The sequence below is a fragment of the Vulpes lagopus genome, chromosome 3 (assembly GCF_018345385.1).
Source record: "Vulpes lagopus strain Blue_001 chromosome 3, ASM1834538v1, whole genome shotgun sequence".
Lineage (NCBI taxonomy): Eukaryota > Metazoa > Chordata > Mammalia > Carnivora > Canidae > Vulpes > Vulpes lagopus.
This window is the reverse complement of record NC_054826.1, coordinates 22,424,678-22,448,281: the sequence shown is the minus strand read 5'-3', so window position 1 is coordinate 22,448,281 and position 23,604 is coordinate 22,424,678. Positions and strand designations below refer to the sequence as shown.

The 23,604-nt window shown below is 36.4% G+C and overlaps 1 non-coding gene across 1 annotated transcript; it reads left to right on the top strand.

Moving 5' to 3' along the window:
• Positions 1-20,608: 20,608 nt before the first annotated feature.
• LOC121488551 lies at positions 20,609-20,730 on the top strand. The gene has a single exon (XR_005987165.1). It is a non-coding gene; the product is annotated as a small nucleolar RNA SNORA54 (small nucleolar RNA).
• The last annotated feature ends 2,874 nt before the right edge of the window (positions 20,731-23,604 follow it).

The window sequence follows — 23,604 nt, the reverse complement described above, 5'->3', positions numbered from 1 at the left end:
TTTTGTTTTTGTTTTTGTTTTTGTGCTTTTTTTTTCTTTCTTTCTTCTTGATTTCTGATTGCTTTCCCCACCCCACCCCCCCTTTTTTCTCTTTTTTCTCCTTTCTTTCTTTTTCTTTCTTTTTCTTCTCTTTTTCCCCATTTTTTTCTTCTTTCTCTTTTTTCTTTTTCTCTTTTCTTTCCTTCTCTCTCTTTTTCTCCTTTTCCCAATACAACTTGTTTTTGGCCACTCTGCACTGAGCAAAATGACTAGAAGGAAAACCTCAACTCAAAAAAAAAAAGAATCAGAAACAGCCCTCTCTCCCACAGAGTTACAAAATATGGATTACAGTTCAATGTCAGAAAGCCAATTCAGAAGCACTATTTTACAGCTACTGGTGGCTCTAGAAAAAAACCATAAAGGACTCAAGAGACTTCATGACTGCAGAATTTAGATCCAATCAGGCAGAAATTAAAAATCAATTAAATGAGATGCAATCCAAGCTGGAAGTCCTAACGACGAGGCTTAACGAGGTGGAAGAACGAGTGAGTGACATAGAAGACAAGTTGATGGCAAAGAGGGAAACTGAGGAAAAAAGAGACAGGCAATTAAAAGATCATGAGGATAGATTAAGGGAAATAAATGACAGCCTGAGGAAGAAAAACCTACGTTTAATTGGGGTTCCTGAGGGCGCGGAAAGGGACAGAGGGCCAGAATATGTATTTGAACAAATCCTAGCTGAAAACTTTCCTAATCTGGGAAGGGAAACAGGCATTCAGATCCAGGAAATAGAGAGATCCCCCCCTAAAATCAACAAAAACCGTTCAACACCTGACATTTAATAGTGAAGCTTGCAAATTCCAAAGATAAGGAGAAGATCCTTAAAGCACCAAGAGAAAAAAAGTCCCTGACTTTTATGGGGAGGAATATTAGGGTAACAGCAGACCTCTCCACAGAGACCTGGCAGGCCAGAAAGGGCTGGCAGGATATATTCAGGGTCCTAAATGAAAAGAACATGCAACCAAGAATACTTTACCCAGCAAGGCTTTCATTCAAAATGGAAGGAGAGATAAAGAGCTTCCAAGACAGGCAGGAACTGAAAGAATATGTAACCTCCAAACCAGCTCTGCAAGAAATTTTAAGGGGGACTCTTAAAATTCACCTTTAAGAAGAAGTTCAGTGGAACAATCCACAAAAACAAGGACTGAATAGATATGTTGACACTAAACTCATATTTATCAATAGTAACTCTGAACGTGAACGGGCTTAATGACCCCATCAAAAGGCGCAGGGTTTCAGACTGGATAAAAAAGCAGGACCCATCTATTTGCTGTCTATAAGAGACTCATTTTAGACAGAAGGACACCTACAACCTGAAAATAAAAGGTTGGAGAACCATTTACCATTCAAATGGTCCACAAAAGAAAGCAGGGGTTGCCATCCTTATATCAGATAAATTAAAATTTACCCCGAAGACTATAGTGAGAGATGAAGAGGGACACTATCTCATACTCAAAGGATCTATCCAACAAGAGGACTTAACAATCCTCAATATATATGCCCCGAATATGGGAGCTGCCAAATATTTAAACCAATTAATAACCAAACTGAAGAAATACTTTGATAATAATACACTTATACTTGGTGACTTCAATCTAGCTCTCTCTATACTAGATAGGTCTTCTAAGCACAACATCTCCAAAGAAACGAGAGCTTTAAATGATACACTGGACCAGATGGATTTCACAGATATCTACAGAACTTTACATCCAAACTCAACTGAATACACATTCTTCTCAAGGGCACATGGAACTTTCTCCAGAATAGACCACATACTGGGTCACAAATCGGGTCTGAAGCGATACCAAAAGATCGGGATAGTCCCCTGTATATTCTCCGACCATAATGCCTTGAAATTAGAACTCAATCACAACAAGAAGTTTGGAAGGACCACAAACACGTGGAGGTTAAGGACCATCCTGCTAAAAGATGAAAAGGTCAACCAGGAAATTAAGGAAGAATTAAAAAGATTCATGGAAACTAATGAGAATGAAGATACAACCGTTCAAAATCTTTGGGATACAGCAAAAGCAGTCCTGAGGGGGAAATACATCGCAATACAAGCATCCATTCAAAAACTGGAAAGATCTCAAATTCAAAAGCTCACCTTACACATAAAGGAACTAGAGAAAAAGCAACAAATAGACCCCACCCCCAGCAGAAGAAGACAGTTAATTAAAATTCGAGCAGAACTCAATGATATCGAGACCAAAAGAACTGTGGAACAGATCAACAGAACCAGGAGTTGGTTCTTTGAAAGAATTAATAAGATAGATAAACCATTAGCCAACCTTATTAAAAAGAAGAGAGAGAAGACTCAAATTAATAAAATCATGAATGAGAAAGGAGAGATCACTACCAACACCAAGGAAATACAAACGATTTTAAAAACATATTATGAACAGCTGTACGCCAATAAATTAGGAAATCTAGAAGAAATGGATGCATTCCTGGAAAGCCATAAACTACCAAAACTGGAGCAGGAAGAAATAGAAAACCTGAACAGGCCAATAACCAGGGAGGAAATTGAAGCAGTCATCAAAAACCTCCCAAGACACAAGAGTCCAGGGCCAGATGGCTTCCCAGGGGAATTCTATCAAACGTTTAAAGAAGAAATCATACCTATTCTACTAAAGCTGTTTGGAAAGATAGAAAGAGATGGAGTACTTCCAAATTCGTTCTACGAGGCCAGCATCACCTTAATTCCGAAACCAAAGACCCCACCAAAAAGGAGAATTACAGACCAATATCCCTGATGAACATGGATGCAAAAATTCTCAACAAGATACTAGCCAATAGGATCCAACAACACATTAAGAAAATTATTCACCATGACCAAGTAGGATTTATCCCTGGGACACAAGGCTGGTTCAACACTCGTAAAACCATCAATGTGATTCATCATATCAGCAAGAGAAAAACCAAGAACCATATGATACTCTCATTAGATGCAGAGAAAGCATTTGACAAAATACAGCATCCATTCCTGATCAAAACCCTTCAGAGTGTTGGGATAGAGGGAACTTTCCTCGACATCTTAAAAGCCATTTACGAAAAGCCCACAGCAAATATCATTCTCAATGGGGAAGCACTGGGAGCCTTTCCCCTAGGATCAGGAACAAGACAGGGATGTCCACTCTCACCACTGCTGTTCAACATAGTTCTGGAAGTCCTCGCCTCAGCAATCAGACAACAAAAAGACATTAAAAGCATTCAAATTGGCAAAGAAGAAGTCAAACTCTCCCTCTTCGCCGATGACATGATACTCTACATAGAAAACCCAAAAGCCTCCATCCCAAGATTGCTAGAACTCATACAGCAATTTGGTAGCGTGGCAGGATACAAAATCAATGCCCAGAAATCAATGGCATTTCTATACACTAACAATGAGACTGAAGAAAGAGAAATGAAGGAGTCAATCCCATTTACAATTGCACCCAAAAGCATAAGATACCTAGGAATAAACCTAACCAAAGAGGTAAAAGATCTATACCCTAAAAACTATAGAACACTTCTGAAAGAAATTGAGGAAGACACAAAGAGATGGAAAAATATTCCATGCTCATGGATTGGCAGAATTAATATTGTAAAAATGTCAATGTTACCCAGGGCAATTTACACGTTTAATGCAATCCCTATCAAAATACCATGGACTTTCTTCAGAGAGTTAGAACAAATTATTTTAAGATTTGTGTGGAATCAGAAAAGACCCCGAATAGCCCGGGGAATTTTAAAAAAGAAAACCATAGCTGGGGGCATCACAATGCCAGATTTCAGGTTGTACTACAAAGCTGTGGTCATCAAGACAGTGTGGTACTGGCACAAAAACAGACACATAGATCAATGGAACAGAATAGAGAACCCAGAAGTGGACCCTGAAATGTATGGTCATTTAATATTCGATAAAGGAGGAAAGACTATCCATTGGAAGAAAGACAGTCTCTTCAAAAATGGTGCTGGGAAAATTGGACATCCACATGCAGAAGAATGAAACTGGACCACTCTCTTTCACCATACACAAAGATAAACTCAAAATGGATGAGAGATCTAAATGTGAGACAAGAGTCCATCAAAATCATAGAAGAGAACACAGGCAACACCCTCTTTGAACTCGGCCACAGTAACTTCTTGCAAGATACATCCTCAAAGGCAAAAGAAACAAAAGCAAAAATGAACTATTGGGACTTCATCAAGATAAGAAGCTTTTGCACAGCAAAGGATACAGTCAACAAAACTAAAAGACAACCTACAGAATGGGAGAAGATATTTGCAAATGACATGTCAGATAAAGGGCTAGTTTCCAAAATCTATAAAGAACTTATTAAACTCAACACCAAAGAAACAAACAATCCAATCATGAAATGGGCAAAAGACATGAAGAGAAACCTCACAGAGGAAGACATGGACATGGCCAACATGCACATGAGAAAATGCTCCGTATCACTTGCCATCAGGGAAATACAAATCAAAACCACAATGAGATACCACCTCACACCAGTGAGAATGGGGAAAATTAACAAGGCAGGAAACCACAAATGTTGGAGAGGATGCGGAGAAAAGGGAACCCTCTTACACTGTTGGTGGGAATGTGAACTGGTGCAGCCACTCTGGAAAACTGTGTGGAGGTTCCTCAAAGAGTTAAAAATAGACCTGCCCTACGACCCAGCAATTGCACTGTTGGGGATTTACCCCAGAGATTCAGATGCAATGAAACGTCGGGACACCTGCACCCCGATGTTTCTATCAGCAATGGCCACAATAGCCAAACTGTGGAAGGAGCCTCGGTGTCCATCGAAAGATGAATGGATAAAGAAGATGTGGTCTATGTATACAAGGGAATATTACTCAGCAATTAGAAACGACAAATACCCACCATTTGCTTCAACGTGGATGGAACTGGAGGGTATTATGCTGAGTGAAATAAGTCAATCGGAGAAGGACAAACAGTGTATGTTCTCATTCATTTGGGGAATATGAATAATAGTGAAAGGGAATATAAAGGAAGGGAAAAGAAATGTTGGGAAATATCAGGAAGGGAGACAGAACATAAAGACTCCTAACTCGGGGAAACGAACTAGGGGTGGGGGAAGGGGAGGAGGGTGGGTGTTGGAGGGGAATGGGTGACGGGCACTGAGGTGGACACTTGACGGGATGAGCACTGGGTGTTTTTCTGTATGTTGGTAAATTGAACACCAATAAAAATTAATTAAAAAATAAATAATTTTATATATATTTTAAGGATATTTTCATAAATATATATTAACTATTTGAGATAATCCCATTTGGGTTTTTCTACTATACTTAATACAATAGTTTAAATAAAGAAGAAAATATATTTAATTCACCATTCCAATAAAGGTACTAAAAATAAATAATTTCCTGAAAAGAATCAATTCAATAGAATTATGTAGACACCAAATTAAGTATTTTTACTTATCTAAGTATGATCCTATCTTTCTGTATAAGAAAATGAATCTTCTATCCTGAAGCCAAAGCAACATTTTTGGAAAGCCCTTCCCCTCCATAAAATGCAGAGTGTAAGATTATTTCTTAGAACTTCTCATTTAGTTTTGGTTTTCTATTTGCTTCCCCTTAAAATAGTGTGCCATTTCCCAGGTTTCAGACATGCTTATTCATATATGCATTCAGAGTTTAATATTAGAAACATACTATTTTTGGAAGTGTATCTATAAAGTATTTTCTTTTTTTTCATACAGTATTTGACTTTATTTGACTTAACCTCACTTAGCATAATGTCCCTATGTTCTTTCCATGTTGTTACAAATGGCAGGATTTCTTTTATTTTTTATTTTTATTTTTATTTATTTATTTATTATTTATTTATTTATTTATTTATTTATTTATTTATTTATTTTTATTGGAGTTCAATTTGCCAACACATAACACCCAGTACCCATCCCATCAAGTGCCCCCCTCAGTGCCCGTCAGCCAGTCATCCCACTCCCCACCCACCTCCCTTTCCACCACCCCTTGTTCGTTTCCCAGAGTTAGGAGTCTCTAATGTTCTGTCACTGTCTCTGATATTTTGCACTCAATTTCTCTCCTTTCCCCTTTATTCCCTTTCACTATTATTTATATTCCCCGAATGAATGAGACCATATAATGTTTGTCCTTCTCTGACTTGCTTCACTCCGCATCATACCCTCCAGTTCCATCCACAGTGAAGCAAATGGTAGGTATTCAACATTTCTAATGGCTGAGTAATATTCCATTGTGTATATAGACCACATCTTCTTTATCCATTCATCTTTTGATGGACACCAAGGCCCCTTCCACAGTTTGGCTCTTGTGGATGTTATTGCTATAAACATTGGGGTGCAGGTGTCTCAGTCTTTCACTGCATCTGTATCTTTGGGGTAAATCCCCAGCAGTGCACTTGCTGGGTCGTAGGGCAGTTCTATTTTTAACTCTTTGAGGAACCTCCACACAGTTTTCCAGAGTGGCTGCACCAGTTCCCATTCCCACCAACAGTGCAGAGGGTTCCCCTTTCTCCACATCTTCTCCAACATTTGTTGTTTCCTGTCTTGTTAATTTTCACCATTCTCACTGGTGTGAGGTGGTTTTGATTTGCATTTCCCTGATGGCAAATGATGAGGAGCATTTTCTCATGGCTTGTTGGCATGTCTTCTTGGGTAAAATTTCTGTTCATGTCTTTTGCCCATTTCATGATTGGATTATTTGTTTCTTGGGTGTTGAGTTTAATAAGTTCTTTATAGATCTTGGATACTAGCCCTTTATCTGTCATTTGCAAATATCTTCTCCCATTCTGTAGGTTGTCTTTTAGTTTTGTTGACTATTTATTTTGCTGTGCAGAAGCTTTTTATCTTGATTAAGTCCCAATAACTCGTTTTTGCTTTTGTTTCCCTTGCCTTCATAGATGTATCTTCCAAGAAGTTGCTACGGCCAAGTTCAAAAAAGGTATTGCCTGTGTTCTCCTCTAGGATTTTGATGGATTCTTGTCTCACATTTAGATCTTTCATCTACTTTGAGTTTATCTTTGTGTATAGTGTAAGAGAAAGGTCTAGTTTCATTCTTTTGCACGTGGCTGTCCAATTTTCCCAGCACCATTTATTGAAGAGACTGTCCTTTTTCCAGGGGATGGTCTTTCCAGCTTGTCGAATATTAGTTGACCATAGAGTTGAGGGCCCATTTCTGGATTCTCTACTCTGTTCCATTGATCTATGTGTCTGTTTTTGTGCCAGTACCACACTGTCTTGATGATCACAGCTTTGTAGTACAACCTGAAATCCAGCATTGTGATGGCCCTGGCTCTGGTTTTCTTTTTCAACATTCCCCTGGCTATTCGGGGTCTTTTATGATTCCACACATTCTTAAGATTACCTGTTCCAACTCTCTGAAGAAAGTCCAAGGTATTTTGTTTATTTTATTTTATTTTATTTTATTTTATTTTATTTTATTAAGATTTTATTTATGTGTATCAGAGAGAGAAAGAGAGGCAGAGACACAAGCAGAGGGAGAAGCAAGCTCCATGCTGGGAGCCTGATGTGGAACTCGATCCTGGGACTCCAGGATCACACCCTGGGCCAAAGGCAGGTGCCAGACCACTGAGCCACCCAAGGATCCCCAAGTCCAAGGTATTTTGATAGGGATTGCATTAAATGTGTAAATTGCCCTGGGTAGCATTGACATTTTCACAATATTAATTCTTCTAATCCAGGAGCATGGAATATTTTTCCATCTCTTTGTGTCTTCCTCAATTTCTTTCAGAAGTGTTCTGTAGTTTTTAGGGTATAGATCCTTTACCTCTTTGGTTAGGTTTATTCCTAGGTATCTTATGCTTTTGGGTGCAATTGTAAATGGCATTGATTCCTTAATTTCTCTCCCTTCAGTCTCATTGTTAGTGTATAGAAATGCCACTGATTTCTGGGCATTGATTTTGTATCCTGCAACACTGCCGAATTGCTGTATGAGTTCTAGCAATCTTGGGGTGGAGTCTTTTGGGTTTTCTATGTACAGTATCATGTCATCTACAAAGAGGGAGAGTTTGACTTCTTCTTTGCCAATTTGAATGCCTTTTATTTCTTTTTGTTACCTGATTGCTGAGGCTGGGACTTCTAGTACCATGTTGAAGAGCAGTGGTGAGAGTGGACATCCCTGTCTTGTTCCTGATCTTAGGGGAAAGGCTCTCAGTGTTTCCCCATTGAGAATGATATTTGCTGTGGCTTTTTGTAGATGGCTTTTAAGATGCTGAGGAATGTTCCCTCTATCCCTACACTCTGAAGAGTTTGATCAGGAATGGATGCTGTATATTGTCAAATGCTTTCTCTGCATCTGTTGAGAGGATCATATTGTTCTTGTTTTTTCTCTTGTTGATATGATCTATCATGTTGATTGCTTTATGAGTGTTGAACCAGCCTTGCATCCCGGGTATAAATCCCACTTGGGGTGAATAATCTTCTTAATGTATTGTTGGATCCTATTGGCTAGTATCTTGTTGAGAATTTTTGCATCTGTGTTTATCAGGGATATTGGTCTATAATTCTCCTTTTTTTGATGGGGTCTTTGTCCGGTTTTGGGATTAAGGTGATACTAGCCTCATAGAATGAATTTGAAAGTATTTCATCCCTTTCTATCTTTCAGAAAAGCTTTAGTAGAATAGGTATTGTTTCTTCTTTAAACGTTTGATAGAATGGCCCTGGGAAGCCATCTGGCCCTGGACTTTTGTGTCTTGGGAGGTTTTCGATGACTGCTTGAATTTTTTCCCTGGTTATTGGCCTGTTCATGTTTTCTATTTATTCCTGTTCTACTTCTGGTAGTTTGTGGTTTCCCAGAAATGCGTCCATTTCTTTTAGATTGCCTAATTTATTGGCGTATAGCTGCTCATAACATGTTTTTAAAATAATTTGTATTTCCTTGGTATTGGTGGTGATCTCTCCTTTTTCATACGTGATTTTATTAATTTGCCTCTTTTCTCTTTTGTTTTTAATAAGGCTGGCTAATGGTTTATCTATCTTATTAATTCTTTCAAAGAACTAACTCCTGGTTTTGTTGATCTGTTCTTCAGGTCTTCTGGTCTCTATTTCATTGAGTTCTGCTCAAATCTTTATTAACTCTCTTCTTCTGCTGGGTGTAGGTTTTATTTGCTGTTCTTTCTCCAGTTCCTTTAGGTGCAAGCTTAGCTTGTGTATTTGAGTTTTTTTTTCCAACTTTTTGAGGGATGCTTGTATTGCAATGTATTTCCCTCTCAGGACTACTTTTGCTGTATCCCAAAGATTTTGAACAGTTGTATCTTCATTCTCATTAGTTTCCATGAATCTTTTTAATTCTTCTCTAATTTCCTGGTTGACCCTTTCATCTTTTTAGCATGATGGTCTTTAACCTCCACGTGTTTGAATTTCTTCCAAATTTCTTCTTGTGATTGAGTTCAAGTTTCAAAGCATTATAGTCTGAAAATATGCAGGGGACAATCCCAATCTTTTGGTATTGGTTAAGACCTGATTTGTGACCCAGTATGTGGTCTATTCTGGAGAAAGTTCCGTGTGCACTTGAGAAGAATGTGTATTCAGTTGTGTTTGGATGTAAAGTTCTGTAAATATCTGTAAAATCCATCTGGTCCAGTGTGTCATTTAAAGCTCTTATTTCTTTGGAAATGTGCATGGAAAATATGTCATTTGCAGAAAGTGTCATATTGAAGTCTCCCAGTATTAATGTATTATTATTTAAGTATGTCTTAACTTTGGTTATTAATTGATTGATATACTTGGCAGCTCCCACATTAGGGGCATAAATATTCATGATTGTTAGGTCCTCTTGTTGGGTAGATCCTTTAAATATGATATAGTGTCCTTCTTCATCTCCTACTACAGTCTTTGGGGTTAAGTTTAATTTATTTGATATGAGGATTGCTACCCCTTCTTTCTTTTAGGGACCATTTGCATGGTAAATGGTTCTCCAACCTTTCATTTTCAGGCTGTAAGTGTCCTTATATCTAAAATGAGTCTCTTGTAGACAGCAAATAGATGGGTCTTGCTTTTTTTCCAGTCTGAAACCCTGCATCTTTTGATGGAATCATTAAGCGCTTTCACATTTAGAGTTAACTCTTAAAAGATTTGAATTTAGTGTCATCATAATACCTATTCAGTCTCTGTTTTTGTGGATTGTTTCTTTGGGCTTCCTTTTTCTTTTGAGTTCCCCTTAATATTTCTTGCAGAGCTGGTTTGATGGTCACATACTCTTTCAGTTTCTGCCTATCTTGGAAGCTCTTTATCTCTCCTATTCTGAATGACAGCCTTGTTGGATAGAGTATTCTTGGCTGCATGTTCTTCTCATTCAGGACCCTCAATATATCCTGCCATTCCTTTCTGGCCTGCCAGGTCTCTGTGGAGAGCTCTGCTGTTAATCTTATATTTCTCCCCATATAAGTTAAGGATCTCTTGTCTCTTGCTGCTTTAAGGGTTTTCTCTTTATCTTTGGAATTTGCAAGTTTCACTATTAAATGTCGGGGTGTGGAATGGTTTTTATTGATTTTAGTGGGGGATCTATCTCCTGGATCTGAATGCCTATTTCCCTCACCAAATTAGGGAAGTTCTCAACTATGATTTGTTCAAATATGCTTTCTGGTCCTCTGTCCCTCTCGGTGCCCTCTGGAACCCCAATTAAATGTAGATTTTTCCTTCTGAGGCTGTCATTTATTTCCCTTAACCTTTCCTCATGGTCTTTTAATTATTTTTATATTTTTTCCTCCACTTCCTTCCTTTCCATCAACATGTCTTTTATGTCACTCACTCTTTCTTCTACCTCATTAACCCTTGTCGTTAGGACCTCCAGTTTGGATTGCATCTCATTTAATTGATTTTTAATTTCAGCATGATTAGATCTAAATTCTGCAGTCATGAAGTCTCTTGAGTCCTTTATGCTTTTTTCCAGAGCCACCAGTAGCTTTATAATTGTGCTTCTGAATTGGCTTTCTGACATCAAATTTAATCCAAATTCTGTAACTCTGTGGCAGAGAGTACTGTTTCTTATTCTTTCTTTTGTGATGAATTCTTCTTTCTAGTCATTTTTCTCAGTGCAGAGTGGCTTGTTAGAAGCGCAAACTCTTCTCTCTGTAGCATTCCAGCTATTCTCTGTTTAAATCTCAGGTCGAATTCATAAGTTTTCAGGTTGATTTGAAAGTTATCTAGGTAAGTTGGTGAGGACAGGTGACTTGGGGACCCCACTCCTCTGCCATCTTGCTCCTCTCCGTATATAGTATTTTCAACTTCATGCTCTACACATCTTTCTAGACATGAAAGATCAGTTCTGAATACCAGAAGCAGAAATGTTTCAACTTCCATCCTCCTACTCTCAACATTCACATTCTTCCCCTAGGCTAAGGAAGGCCAGAAAACCCCCGGGTACTTCATCACCTGCTTCATTTTGCAGAAAATGTTTTCTGTTATTTTGAGGAATTAATTATTGGGATTGCTTTCTCTAAGACACTAGTCATTCTATACAAGGAGTTGAAGTAGCATTTCAATTCTGTTTCAAGAACAAAAGGCTTTGCCCTTATCCTCCAGAGTTCCTTCCATGGTAAATAACTTGGGTGTTTTTAAAACACAGTATGTTATCCCATGAGTAAAGGGACATTATAAGGAAACAGAGACTAGAGATACAGCTCTCCCTTGCCTGAAGCACCTAATCGGTGATGCTGCTGATGTGTTGCTTTGGAGGTTTTTCAAATTAGCCATCCTTATATCTTCCTCTCAAAATACTAACCCATTTAATATCTTCCTTATGTTTAACTTAGTGAAACAATCTTTTTAAGTCTGATTCTAGTCATTTTTCTCACATTTTTTAACATTTTGTATTTCACTCCAAATTATTAAATACTATCAATTAAAGCTAGATATGAAATTAGTTGATTTTAATATTTGATAATGTGAGTATAAAAGAAAAAAAGAAACAATATTCTTTGTGCTTTCTCATATTAATTATGTCAATACATCTTGTTAAAGAAAGTGTTTTGTCACTTCATCATGTGATCTTCCTTTGTCAATTAAAGCAATTAATACACAATTTACACACACACACACACGCATAAGGAAGCAAATCCTATGAGTTGGACAAAATCTAATGTTCTGCATGTTCTATAATAATTCCCCCTAAAGTAATTAATTTTAAATATTTCTTGGATTTTTAAGATTTTATTTCATAATGCTGGTGTTTTTTCCAATTTTGTAAGGAATTTTATGTTTTCAAGTTACCAAATAACTTTAATGGTTAGCAAGTAACTTTTTGTTTTGTGTCTGTATTGGACAATACTCATCCATAGGTGAGTAGTCTGTAAAATGAATTCGGAAATCTAACTATAAGCCATTCCATCATAACTTGGGCCTGTGAATCCCAGGGCAAAAAATAATTCAGCTGCATCTCAACAGCTTGTAGAATAATTAGGACCCTTAGGTTTGGAATTTCACCAAATCAATTTCACCCACTACTTAGATTTCAAAAATATTATTTTTCTTGTAACCTTTCTCACACTGTGATATGAGGTGGACAATACAGTCCACCTCTGACCAAAATTAAGACACCTCACTATTTGGGGGTGAGTCTCAGTTGAGTACCTACTGTAGATTTGACAGTAAGTATTTTTGTCTGATGATTAATCACTTCTCTTTTAAGAATTTCTCCAATCATTTACATTTAGGAATGTGCCTAAGTAACCCGTTTCTATTTCCTGAAATTGACCTAAGTGGCACAAAGAGTGGTAGGACTGAAAACAGGCAATTGACAACCTACCGTCTCATCCTAGCCACTAGTTTTGGTTTTGTTTTACTTTTCAGACATTTGTGCCTAACAAGGGTAATGCTGTGAAAGAAGTACATGACAATTTCCTATTTCAATGGGACTTCTGGTTTTGCCGAGAACAAAAGAAATGGAGACAAGATTTATACACGTGAAACAGAAAATCAAAAGTGAATCAGGTCTCTGCCTAATGTTGGTACCCCAACTACAATCCAAGTGGCATGGCAACAGACACTTTGGCTGTGGTACTCAACTCTACCCTCAGAACCTAAGACAGTGCCTGGTACACAGTAACAACCAACACTGCAGTCTGGACTGCCACTGACCATCACCTTGATTGTGAATGTGGCATCTGTAGTGACTGACAAAGAACTCTCCTCAACCATACTCCACTGACTTCCAAATCCTACACCACATTTGAAAACCATTTCTTTTTCTATCAGCACTACTACTACTGTAGTGTTACCAATAATATTGAGGTAACTTTTGACATGCTTTTTTTGAAATAGTTCCCCTCGTAGGCTTCTTGCACACAAAAATTCTTTTATTTCCATTTAGTATTTTTGAACTCCATCATCATCAGGCATGTGATAAGGTGCTGAGAGTATAATTATGAATGAGACATGGTTCATTCCTCAAAGACCTCAAAATCCAGGATTCTTAAATATATTTCCCACACTGAATAATAAATGCTATAGTAGGAAACAGAGAAGCCAGATACTATTAGGATCCAACTGTGTTCCAAGCTTAGGATCAAGCAATATTCTATGGCTTTCCATGATCTTGTAAGTTAGGGTCTATAATATCTAAAGTTAGATCTGAGCATTCTGTGTTCACAGAGACAGAATATCTTCCCAAAACAAGAACTTGTACTCATGGGATCCATACTTCATTGTGCTAACTACCCTGTACTACAAATTGTACCTCACTCCCCAGTTCTTATACTCCATCATACTGATTTCCCCATAGTGTGTTGCCTCTTCCACTTTGTCTCTTTGTTACCCCTCCTTCTCTGAACCATTGACCATTGGTTCAACCATTGCATATCCTCTGGCATGAGGTAAAAGAAATATATAATTATCTAAACTTAGATAAAATAAGCTTAGGTAAGATGGGGACGCTTGGGTGACTCAGCAGTTGAGTGTCTGCCTTTGGCTCAGGATGTGGTCCCAGAGTCCCGGGATTGAATCTCACATCAGGCTTCCTACATGGAACTTGCTTCTCCCTCTGCCTATGTCTCTGCCTCTCTCTCTCTCTCTCTCTCTGTGTGTGTGTGTGTCTCATGAATAAATAAATAAAATCTTTTTAAAAAGAAAGCTTAGCTAAGATGTTTTTGGAGTCCTAAAATTTCTTTTCAGTATCAATGACCTCCATATCATTTGATACAGTGACCTCCTATTCTGTGTTTTAAGAATCCAAAATTGCTGTTAGGTTATAGGAAATCTAAGCACCATATAAGCTGATTCAATACTGTTTTACTGAAGATGCAATGAACTCAACAGGAATATGTTCCCACAGCTATTACAAGGCTTCAAGAAGCTTAGATACATCTCTGTTGGCCACATAGGAGTCTTAAGTCTAAAGAAATAATATCAAAGTGCTATTTTGCCTTAAATCCACTAGATGGTTCAAATACTTAAATTCATCCACTAAAAATCCATAAGGACTTACATATATTTCTATTGGCTTTATCTGAATCGAGATCACCAGATTGTAGGTTTTTAATAATGCACTCTGCTAACTAGACCCCCAAACTTAAATTGTGAGTTCAAAACAAGCTTGTAAAAACTAATAGATGCCACTTACGTGCCCTAAGTCTTGCCTCTGATTTTATAAAATTCTTTTTCCAATGGCATAATTCATATAAAAGAAATATGTTTGTTTTAAGTTTTTCCCCTCTCTTTTCCACATTCGTGGTAACTATTCACTCCTAGTTATTAATATCATAATACAGAAAGTGGACTTCTCTGAACAATAGTGTGGCTACGGTGGCTGGAAAAACATGAGAATTTGCTTACAAAAAATTATCCACCAAAGCAAATAAACTGGTTTTGAACTATACAAGCTGCCCACAAAATATTTCTTGGCTTTTTGACCCTGTTTTTCCTTTGGGTAAACAGAATTCAAGGACATGAATACCAACCATTGCTGACATCAACTTCTTAGACCTCAGTTAGTGAATTCTCACTTTCTCTTATTTCTGAAATGATGCTACCCTTCCAGAGGGTAAAAACAATCTTACACAAACCTTTAAGGACAATTTCACTTTCTTCCAGCTCAAGTACATTTTAAAGTTCTTTTGACAGAACAGCAGGAGGTAACGTATCCTTTTATGTTCCTGGCAACATTTCATATTTTAAATGTTTTATATATTTAATTTGGTATTCTTATCTGAAACAAAGAAGTAGGAAATAAAATTGTGCATGACATTCAAAGGCACAGAACAGTGGTATTTTTAGGCCATGTGATGACAACTGTCTTGTATATAGATTCTCAGTCAGCAGAATGAAAAGGTAACCTTACTTGTATATAGAGAGAACTAATCTGAGTATTTTATTGCCTTTGTATTTGAAGATTTTGTCTCTTTTGTACTGACTAGTTCTTAGAAATAATTCCATATAATTCTTTTTTACTTTGCTTCCTAAAGAATTATTTAAGTACCTTGGCTCAGTGTCTGACAATCTACTATCTTCTCCAATATTTGAAGAATGAGACAAATATTGACAAATGAATAATGAATTTAAAATTTTTTTAGCTAAAAATAAAAATCATATCATTATGGAAAATACAATGGTCCTCAAAAATAACTATTTAGCCAGCAAATGGGTCTCTTTTGGTGTGTCTACCTTTCTATGATACTAGTTGTAGAAATACAAGGTCCTTCTACTTAGGTCATTGTGGTAACCTGAAAATAGTTATTTCCTCTTTTGAGGGCCATGCAGACATGTGGCAGAGAAAAAAATCTTCAATACCTTGTAGTTCTGGTGGAGACACATTATAATGATACATCTATCATCAAGGCAGAAACACCCTTGGCAGCTTATGAACATAGCAGTGCCATATTATATAATGTGCTTTGTAAAACATAGGTCAAAAAAATCTATTTAGGGAGACAGAAATCCACCATGATCAAGTCAATGTTTTAAAGAAAATTTAACATTTATATTAAAAGTAAATAAAAGCTGAACCATATCCAGACCATATCTATGCTTCACTTGCAAGTTATTATTAACCTTAAGTTATAGGTTCACCCTATAAGCAACTCAGAAAGACAGACATTTTTTTATGAAATGCACAGTGACATGTTGGGTTTCAAGAGATCTGAAGGTCTTTTCATCTGTCACCTTCAACAGGCTTATTCAGAAAATTATTTATTTATTTATTTATTTAGTCCCTTCCTTATAACTAATTAACCATGTGTTTTGGGGTCATGAGATGCCATGATGCAGATCACATGCCTTTTCTGTCCACGGATTATTTGAACTCAACCAAAGCTATTTCAGATCTATTGTTGAAAATAACAGTTCTTGTCAATCTGTATTGCATATAACAGCTGCTGAGTTGTGACTATATCATTGGATATAGTTTGAAATAACACCAGAGTATGTTGAACCATGAGAAATCCAAACCAATGAATAATTTTTTTGAATAAATTCTTTTCTTTGACAGCTCTGACAATCCAAAACAAATCTTGACCAAGCTTCTTAATGATATCCCACACATGGAAAAAATAAGTTAATTTTACTAAATAAATAAGTGTCCAGTCATTAACTCCACTCTGGATTTTTGGTTCAATTTCAAATTGTTCATACTAGTATGTAGCAATACAATAGATTTTTACATTTTGACCTGGTATCTTCTGACCTTGCTAACCTCGATTTTTTAAGTGTAATACCTTTTTTTGTAGGTTCTATGTACACTTTTCATAAACAATCATGCCATCTATAAATAGATAGATTTTATTCATTTCTCTCCAATCTATATAGCATTTATTTATTCACCTATTTACTTCCCTTGTTGCACTGGTTAGGACCTTCAGCATAATGCAAAATTGAAGTGAGATGAGAATAAGCATTCTCATCTTTCCTCTCCCCTAATCTTAAGGGGAAAGAATTCAGTCTTTCACAATGAAATATTATGTTAATCTATTTGGGGGTTGGGGAGGAGGGGAGAAGATCCCTTTATTGAGTTGAGAAAGTAAGCTTTTATTTCTAGTTTGTCGAGAATTTTATCATGAATGGATGTTGAGTTTTGTCAAATGCTTATTCTGATAAATATGATCATATTGATTTTCTTCTTTAATTATTGATATCCTGATTGCATGGATTTTGAGTACTGAACCAGCCTTGCTTTTCCAAGATAAGTCCCATACAACATTTTCTTAAAATTGTTGATTTTAATTTGATTACATTTCACTGAGGATTTTTTTAAAAGATTTTATTTATTTATTCATGAGAGACACACAGAGAGAGGGAGGCAGAGACATAGGCAGAGGGAGAAGCAAGCTCCTTGTGGGAAGCTTAATGCAAGACTCAATCTTAGGACCCCAGGATCACGACCTGAGCCAAAGGCAGATGCTCAACCACTGAGCTACCCAGGCATCCCTCACTGAGGATTTTTATACCTGTTTTCATGAGAGATAACAGGCTATGTTTTTGTTTGTTTGTTTGTTTGTTTGTTTGCTTTGTTTTTTACCTATAATGTCTTTATCTGGTTCTGTTAAAAGGTTCTGGCTTTATAAGATGAATCTAGAAGTTTTCAGTCCTCTTCTGTGGTCTCAAAGAATTTGTGTAGAATTGATATTTCTTTCTTGAATATTTGGTATATCAAGTCCACTCCACTGAACATACTTTAAAGTCAGCAATTTCATGTAAACCAATACCATTCACACCTTAACTAGGAATCCTTGATGTTTTAAAGAAGTTACTTCTCAAATTGACTTTTGGATTTAATTTAACCTAAATTGTAAGAGTGTTTTACAAGGTATTTGATAAGTTGATTCTAAGTTTATGTGGAAGAACAAAAAATAAAGTATTGCTGAAGGATAAAAAGATGATATAATAAGCCCCCATGAAACATCAATGCTTATTATAAAGCCATAATAATTAAGACAGTATGGGATGGGCTAGGATAGAAAAATTGGCCAACATATTAACTAAACCAAGAGGCCAGAAACAAACCAGTACATATAAGGGTACGAGAATATGAGACAAATGAGAGAAATGTGTTATAACTCCCTGAAGACAGGTTTAGCCTTTAAAAAACAAACAAAAAAGTAGTCTACCTTTTCCCTTGTTTGCATATACACTCTCTCAAATAAATAAATACAATCTTAAAAAAAGAGAGAGAAAATCCTAAGAGTTCTCACCACAAGGAGAATGGTTTTCTTTTTTCTTTTCCTCTTCCTTTTCTGTTTATTGTATCAATATGAGAAGATGGATATTAGCTGAACCTATTGTGGTAATCATTTCACAATATAAGTAAATAAAACCATCATGCTGTATATCTTAAACTTATGCAGTGATGTATGGTAATTAATTCTCAATGGAACTGGGAAAAAATTTCTGTTAATCAAAAAACATGAAGTAAAAATATAGACTAAACTGAGACAAGTTACTTGCAGCACAAAGCCACCACAGGAATAGTATAGTTATAATATAAAAGACTGTAAATTGGTATGTAAAAGATAAGCAATAGAAAAATCAGCAAATAAAAGACATTCCACAGAAGAGGGACTATAAACGTAAATAAATAGAAAATAAAATGCACAGCATCAGTAGAATTCACATCATTTCAAACTAAGACAGACAGTGAGATACCATTTTATACCCACTATATTGGAAAAACTAAGAAGTCTTATACTACCAAGCAGTAGAGGGTAATGTGGATCAAGAGGATCTCATATACATTACCTGTGGGAAGGCAAATTGTTATGATCATTTTGAAAAATAATTGGTTATTACCATGTAAGTGAAACATTTTTATGCCATAAACATTTTTATGCCTTTTATGCCATATTAACTCCACTCCTAGGGAAATGTTTGCATAAGTTTACCAAATGATATATACAAGAATCTTCAGAGTAGTATTATTTATAATTGCAAAACAACAGAAACCGAAATGTAGTTCAGCATCATCAGAAAAATGAAGAAATTATGTTATGCTCTGTAAAATTCTATTAAATAAACTTACATGCAAAATAATGAATGAACTGTAGAAGTATAATATTGATAAAATAAGCCCCAAAAGACTATGTATAATATGATAACATTTTTATAACGTTCAACTATTTAGGGATTCATACACAGTGGGAAACTTTTTTTATAACGAAGTAATGATAAGCAATGTTGAGCACAGTGTTTTTAGGTAAAGCAAGGAATTGTGATAGAGTAGCATATGAACCTTCAGTGATTCTGGTTCCATACCAGAGCATTTTATAATTACAATTTACATTATTTACATATATATCCTTTGGCTTATATCAATTATGTAATTTAACAGTTTTTAAAGATTAAATAAGGTTGCGTATGTGTGTATGTGTATACTTTTAAACTGCTTAGTTGTTATCACTATACATGATTTAATCCTATGCAAGGGGAATGAGCAAATGGCCAGATTTCCTGGATTCCTCCAATTCTATACACTGAGTGATGAGAGAAAGAAGTTTCATCTGGATTAAGGGCTCAAGACCACAATATATTTCACTCTAGTGCTATACCATTTCTGCCTGAAGCCCCTATCCCTCAGCCTGTCACTAGCTTAATAGCCTGGGTAAAGAAAAAGTCAAAGAGAAAGCTTTGTCACCACATAATGAGTTCAGTTTTTTTTTGTCTCCTCACTCCTCTTCAAAAAAGAGAAGCAAACAGAAGACCAAATCAGTTACAAATCCTGAACATAAATACGCCAGAGGCCTTCCATAATCCTACAACCTATCCATTATCTTCTTTTGGAAGAAAATAAAATCAAATAAAAGGGAATAAAAGGGGAACAGAAAGAAACAATGCCTGACTGGTTGCTGAAATTATTCTATTTTTTACCCACTGAATCTCAAGTCACATTTTTAGCTTTCAGATAAACTTGTACAAAAGCTGGATCCAGGTCAAATATATTTCCTCTTATAAGATAATTTTTTAAAACTTCCCATTTTTCTAGAAATACTTTGGGTAATCTATTGACTTCTTTCTGTGGTCCAATTAATCTAGCACTATATATGTTGCAGATCATATGTCAAGTAGTGTGAAGCAGCCATTCCCAAGACATATTCTTGCCATGCCCTTGCCAAAATAAGTAGAAGCCTCCCTGAGCCTATCATAATTCATACTTTAAAAACTTCCATCCATATCAACTGTATGATTGTGGAAATCTCAATTAGCATATGATGGTTTCAACAAATTGAAGAAAATCTTATAAGAATCCATGAGAGATGTCTCTACTACTTATTGAAGCCATAAGCCACCTGTTTAGGGTTAGAGCAGAGACAGAACACAGAAAATTAAAGGTAACTCAAGGGGTACCTTTAAAAAAAACCTTTAAAAAAGAAAGGTAACTCAATTATATGCTTATATCATTCAAACATAATGAGGTGATATATTCCAAAGTAACACTTATTTAAAAACTTCCTTCCTTTGCCCATAAGTTTTCATCATATGCTACGTATAATTTTATTCTAATTTCTCTCTAAAAAATGTGAGAGAAAGAAAACATGTTAAAAATTCTTTTGGGCACCTTGAATCAGCCTTGTTCTCCACCTTCTCTTTCTTTCACTCTCTGTTAGGTAGATGCTCCCAAAGAGAATGGGATGAGGCACTGTTTGTGGTCTGTTAGTCTGGCTATAGCTAACAGGCTCCATTCTAGTGCTATAGTAGCTCCAGTGGCACAGGGCTGGGTGATTGTGGCTCTCAGTTTCAGGTCCTAGGGATGCAGGACCTGGAAAATTAAAATAAAAAAGACCTTTTTTAAATAAAAATAAATTTTATTTTTTATTTTTTAAAGATTTTATTTATTTATTCATGAGAAACACACACAGAGAGAGAGGCAGAGACACAGGCAGAGGGAGAAGCAGGCTCCATGCAGGGAGCCTGACGTGGGACTTGATCCCAGGTCTCCAGGATCATACCCCAGGCTGCAGGTGGTGCTAAATCGCTGTGCCACCAATGAAAATAGGTTAAAAAAATTTTTTTAAGGGAAGGAGAGGGAAAAATCTGGGTTCATAAAGCCAGAATCGTCCTTATTGGTTTGTGAAGAGGAAGGACTGTGGAAAAATTTTAAGTTAATAATTTTTTACTAAAACTATATGAATCATTCTATATATCTGTGCAATCTGAGCCACCTTTATCTTAACCAGTGGTTCTCAAAAACACATAAGGGGCTATGATTTTAAAAATTTAAGGGGCATCTGGGTGGCTCAGTCAGTTAAGCATCTCCCTTTAGCTCAGGTTGTGATCTCAGGATCCTGGGAACCAATCCCATGCTGGGCTCCCTGCTCAGTGGGAAGTCTGCTTCTCCATCTCCTTCTGCCCCTCCTCTATGTTCACACATCTGCTCTCTCTCTCTCTCTCTTAAATATTTTTTTAAAAAAACGATAAAAAAATTAAACATTTAAGGAACTTTTATTCTTCCTTCACTACTGAGGGATAATTTTGCTGGGTATAGAATTCTAGATTAGTGACTTTTTCTTTTCTTTTCAGATTGTATTTATTTATTCATGAGAGACACAAAGAGAGAGGCAGAGACATAGGCAGAGGGAGAAGCAGTCTCCCTGTGGAGAGCCTGATGCAGGACTGGATGTCAGGACCCCGGGATTATGACCTGAACCAAAGGCAGATGCTCAACCACTGAGCCACCCAGGCACCCCATGAGTTTTTCTTTCAACACTTTGAATAATTCATTCCACTTTGTCCTTGCTTGCATGGTTTTTGATGAGAAGTATGCTGTAATTCTTATCCTGTTTTTCCATAGGTAAAGTGTTTCATTCCCTGTGACTTAACATTTTCTTTCAGCCTTTGATTTTCTGAAGTTTGAATAGGATTTGCCCGTGTGTGTGTGTGTGTGTGTGTGTGTGTGTGTGTGTGTGTGAGAGAGAGAGAGAGAGAGAGAGAGAGAGAGATCCTGCTTGGCTGTACTCTCTAGATTCATCAATCTCTCTACATTTAGGGAGAGTGGTTTTCCCTATGACTTCAGTTTTCTGATAAGTTCAACAAAAATCATTGATTTTTAGTTTATTCCAATATTTTTCTTATAAGGACAGGAATGATGACTTATAAGCTCTTTACATGTCAAAACTAAAGCCAGAAGTCTTAGGGGGCTTTTAAAATTCAATTGAACTGGGTTGTTGAAAGGAATTTGTGTTTTTTTACTCTCTGGAATGATTATAATATTTAGCCAGTATTAACAGCCTCTTCCCTTAGATCTTTAGATCTTAAAACATTTCTAAATTATGTCACTACTCAAGTCTCTTAATAAGAGATAATATGAAATACCCTATTTATAATTTTCTTTCTGATGAATATCACATGGTATATCCATTTAATAGCATTTTTCTATGATGATCATTAAAAATGTGAGACCACAACTGTGACACTTCTGGGCTTAATCCTGCATGTCAGAACCAAGCTGCCACTTTGACTTAACATGATAATCTATCACTTCCTAAAACTTCACTCACCTGGGACAAATCACTCCTGACCAGTCATTTTTTACATACTTACCCTTGCTATTACCCTAGAGAACTCTAAAATCCATACCAAAAAACCCCACCAGAATTCCTAGTTTTATAGATTCTGAAGTCCTAAGAACTTTACTTCTACTCCTCTTAAATAGCCAACCACATGGTTGCTCTCTATCTTACCTGACCTGAATAATACTGTCATAATACTCTTATCGCATCTCTTCTCTTTGACTATTGCTTCTTATTCTCCCTCATTAGGTTTTCTTCTTCCATTCTCCCCTAATTGTGTCTTTCAGTGTTGCTTTCTTCCATTCTTCTTTGTTTTCTAAACACTTCCCATAAGTAATTTTATCAAACATTTTGACTTCAATTATAATCCATCAACAAAACCAAAGAACTGTGCCTCCACTTTCCCCAAGAAAACATGTTTAAAAGTAGATATCTATAGTTTGGTTGGATATATTTTATATATTTCATAATTTGAAGGTACATAGTTGGAATCTTTTTCATTTTTCAATTACATACAATAATTCAAAACATATTCTTTTTGAAAAAGTTTCAAATAGCCATCAAATTTAAAAAGAGCCTATCACAAGAAAAAACTTAGCATCAGTAGTCTAGGCAAATGATATGTCATTTCTAACTGATCGACTGAATTTTAATCATCTACGTGCTGCTCCATGCAAACATAAGAGGTGATATTCATTAACTGAGGAGAATTACAATTGTCATCAATTACTTGCTGCTTTACTTTCTGTGTAAAGGTCCAGTCTCTTGAACTATACAGTAATCTCTTCCCCCTCTGTAGAAAGACTTAGGTGTTTCACTTCTTTAGGATAATACATCCAGAATAATGAAACTCAAACAAGGTTAGCAACAAGGTTCTGGGACCTTGTCACCCTCTGAATTTAGAAATCATCCAGATGATTCTGTTACAAATCAGAGTAGCTCCGTCTGGTCCAATGTTGAAGATCTAGTAGTGATTGATAGGTATTTGTTACTTGATTGATGTCTATCTGATACAGTGAGAAATTTGACTCCACATTTAATATATAGAAAAAGGGAATCCCTGATGGCTCAGTGGTTTAGCATCTGCCTTTGGCCCAGGGCATGATCCTGGAGACCTGGGA